The 4,504-nt window shown below is 35.5% G+C and overlaps 1 pseudogene; it reads left to right on the top strand.

The window, feature by feature from the left end:
* Window positions 1-4,086: 4,086 nt before the first annotated feature.
* On the top strand, window positions 4,087-4,238 carry LOC125999994 (uncharacterized; annotated as a pseudogene).
* Window positions 4,239-4,504: the final 266 nt, after the last annotated feature.

Below are 4,504 nucleotides of genomic sequence, written 5' to 3'. Positions count from 1 at the left end.
TTGGCAAACAGGATCAAGTGCCTCATCAAGAAGATCATTCATATTGATCAAGTAGGTTTCATCTCAGGAATGCAAGGATAGTTTAACATCCGTAAATATATCAACATAATACACAACATCAACAACAAGAAAAATAAAAATCACATGATCATATCAATAGATGCAGAAAAAGCATTTGATAAGGTACAACACCCATTTTTGATCAAAACTCTCAGCAAGATAGGAATAAAAGGAACCTTTCTCAATATAGTTAAAGTCATCTACCAGAAGCCAGTGGCAAATATTATCCTCAAAGAAGATAAACTAAAATCCTTCCCTCTAAATTCTGGTACAAGACAAGGCTGTCCTCTCTCACCTCTCAACATACTACTGGAATTACTGGCTATAGCGATTAGGCAAGAAAAAGATATCAAGGATCCAGATAGAAAAGGAAGAAGTCAAGCTCTCACTGTTTGCAGATGACATGATACTCTACTTAGAAAATCCTAAAGACTCTACCACAAAGCTGCTAGAAATAATAGATTTATATAGCAAAGTGGCAAGCTACAAAATTAACACACAAAAATCAATGGCCTTTTTATACACTAATAATGATAGGGAAGAAATGGACATTAAGAGAACAATCCCATTCACATTAGTGCTACACAAACTCAAATATCTTGGAGTTAACTTGACTAAAGATGTGAAGGATCTATACAAAGAAAACTATAAAACACTGCTCCAAGAAATAAGAGAGAATATGCGGAAATGGAAACACATACCTTGCTCATGGATTGGCAGGATCAACATCATTAAAATGGCAATACTTCCAAAAGCATTGTACAGATTTAACGTGATTCCTCTAAAGATACCCATGTCATTCTTCAAAGAAGTGGATCAAACACTTCTGAAATTCATTTGGAACAATAAACAACCTTGAATAGCTAAAGCACTCCTTGGAAAAAGAAATATGGGAGGCATTACTTTCCCCAATTTTCAGCTGTATTACAAAGCAATAGCTATAAAAACAGCATGGTATTGGAATAAAGACAGACCCTCAGATCAGTGGAATAGGCTTGAGTACTCAGAGAATGTTCCTCAGACATAGAACCACCTAGTTTTTGATAAAGGAGCAAGAAACCCTAAATGGAGCATGGAAAGCCTATTCAACAAGTGGTGTTGGCACAACTGGGTAGCCACTTGCAAAAAAGCGAACTCAGACCCCCAGCTTACACCATGTACAAAAGTAAAATCCAAATGGATTAAAGACCTTGATATAAGATCTGAAACTATAAGATATATAGAACAACATGTAGGAAAAACACTCCAGGACATTGAGACCAAGGCAACTTTAAGAAGGAGACAGCACTTTCCAAACAAGTGGAAGCAGAGATAAACAGATGGGACTATATTAAGCTGAGAAGCTTCTGCATATCAAAGGAAATAATGCCCAGAATACAAAGGCCACCCACTGAGTGGGAGAAATTATTCACCCAAAACTCATCAGATAAAGGACTAATATCCAAAATTTACAAGGTACTGACAGAACTATACAAGAAAAAAACAACTAACCCCATCAAAAAATGGGGAGAATAAATGAACAGACACTTTGAAAAAGAAGAAAGGCAAATGGCCAAAAGGCACATTCAACATCACTAATCGTCAGGGAGATGCAAATCAAAACTACTATGAAGTACCACCTCACGCCACTGAGATTGGCACACATCACTAAAAAGGAAAACTAGCTGTGCTGGCGGGGATTTGGAGAGAAAGGAACTCTTTTTCACTGCTGGAGGGAATGCCGTCTAGTAAAACCTTTATGGAAAGCGATATGGAGATTCCTTCACAAACTGGAAACTGAGCTTCCATACGATCCAGCTATACCACTCCTAGGAATATACCCAAGGAACACAAAAATACAATACAAAAATGCCTTCCTTACACCTATATTCATTGCAGTGCTATTTACAATAGCCAGACCCTGGAAACAACCAAGATGCCCTTCAACAGATGAATGGCTAAAGAAACTGTGGTACATATACACAATGGAATACTATGCAGCCATCAGGAGAGATGAAATCATGAAATTTTCCTATACATGGATGTACATGAAATCTATTATGCTGAGTGAAGTAAGTCAGAGGGAGAAAGACGCAGAATGGTTTCACTCATCTATGGGCTTTAAGAAAAATGAAAGACATTTTTAACAGTATCTCAGAGACAAAAGAGATGAGGGCTGGTGGGTGCAGCTCATGACATGAAGCTCATCACATAGAGTGATGAGTGCAGTTGGAGAGATGACTACACTGAAAACTATCATAACAATGTGAATTAATGAGGGAAGTAGAAAGCCTGTCTCGAGTACAGGTGTAGGGGGGTGGGGAGGAGGGAGATCTGGGAAATTGGTGGTGGAAAATTTGCACTGGTGAAGGGGGGTGTTCTTTAGATGACTATAATCATACAACTATAATCATATTTGTAATCATGGTGTTTAAATAAAGATAATTATATAAAAAAGAAATGGGTTAAAGATTTAAGTGGAAGACCTGAAAAACTCTGAAAAAAAATGAACAGGTATTGGACTCCTTGACTTTAATCTTGACAATAGGTTTTGGCTATCACACCAAACATCTTTGCATCAAAAACTAAAATCAGGGCCTGGGTGATAATATGCAAGTAGGTTACTTCTTTTGCAAGCAGCCAACCTTAGTTTGATCCTCAGTACCAAACCCTGCATATCAACAGGAATTAATCCTGAGTGCAGACGTAGGAATAAATCATGAGCACTGCCATCTGTGGTCACAAAACAAAATAAAATAAACAAACAAACAAAAAAAAACCAAAAGCAAAAATCAGTAAGTGAGAATACATCAAACTAAAAATTGTCAATCAAAAGCTATAATCAAGAAAATAAAATGGCAGTCTACAAAAATGTTGGGAAATACTTGCAAAGCATACACATGATAAGGATTTAATTTCCGTAACACATAAGGAGCACAAAGTTCATTCATAAAATTGCAAACATTCTTATTTAAAATACACACTGTCTGAATAAACACTGGCAGGTCAGGGGTCAAAGGATGGTAAGATAGGATACCCTCTGGATCCATCGATGGAGGGAGGTTGACACTGGTGATGGGAAGGGCCCTGACTCATTGTATATCTCAAACACAACTATGAAGAACTCTGTAGATCACAATTATTTAAATAAAAAGTTTTTAAAAAGTTGCTTAACATCAATAATCATTAGAAAAATAGCGAAACCATAGCGATGTATAACTTCTGATTATTAGAATAGCTATCATCAAAAAGATCATGATAACAAATGCTAGGAAGAGTTAAAAGAAAATTGAACCCAATGTATTTACTTTGGTTGAGTAGAGTGTACATTAGTATAGCCATCACTAAAAATAGTATAATCTCCTCACAAAATTAAAACTGGAACTACTTCTGTTATAACTATTGCAATTATGAGTATATTTACAAAGAAAATAAAATCATTATCTTGAGATACACTTGAACTACATGTTCACTGCAGCATTATTAATTATAGACTATCAGTGGATATATAAATGTCTGCCAATGGATAAATAAAATGTCTGCATGCATGTAGAGAGATTATCATGGAATATTAATACTTTATTGTTGAAAATTTCATGTTTTGGAGATATTAAATAATTTTTCCAGAGAAAACAGATATTAAGTAACAAACTGAATACATACGCTGGAGCAATAGTACAGCAGGTAGAGCATTTGCTACACACATGGCCAACCTGGATTCAATCCTCAGCATCACCCATTTCCTGACAGAAGAAATTCTTGAACACAGAGCAGAAGTAAGTTCTGAGCATTGCCAGATGTGACCCCCCAAATAAAAATAGTATAACAAAAAGAATATATAATATATCTAGAGATTGAGTTCCAACATTTTCAGTTTTGTTCTGACAAGAGAGATACCTGATAAGAGAGATACCCAAGAAAGAGAAGATGAAATTAAATGTCAAAACCAAGTAACCTTGGTGATCATTATAAAGACATTTATCTTCTTTATATTTAGTTAATGTTTACAATTTTATTTGATGATTATTAATTTCAAGGAAAAAATGAATACTTACCTGGCAGGGGAGATACCATGATCAGGTGGTTTCCCCAGGGCAAGGTTCATCCGTTGCACTCTGGATGTGCAGACCCCAGCGATTTCGTGAAATATGGAAAACTCTACTGCCTAATTTGTGGTAATGAGGGACTGTGTTCTCCCAGAAGAAAAAAAAATAAAAATGATACAAACAGTTCAAAAGTTACCACCATCTACTATAGAAAAACTTGATATCAAAATATCAGGTTTCTGAGATTTGACTTGTTTATAAATCTGAATTTGTGTATAATTCATTGCATATTTTGTAAAGAAATTTTAGTCATTCTATGGGTTCCCATAAAAAGGAAAATATAACTTATTTTATGGCTAAGTTATGGTCCTGAATTTCTTATCAGAATGCCTGACAAATAACAGACACATGCAAATAGA

The sequence above is a fragment of the Suncus etruscus genome, chromosome X, assembly GCF_024139225.1.
Source record: "Suncus etruscus isolate mSunEtr1 chromosome X, mSunEtr1.pri.cur, whole genome shotgun sequence".
NCBI classification, from domain to species: Eukaryota; Metazoa; Chordata; class Mammalia; order Eulipotyphla; family Soricidae; genus Suncus; species Suncus etruscus.
This window is presented reverse-complemented; position numbering and strand designations above follow the sequence as displayed.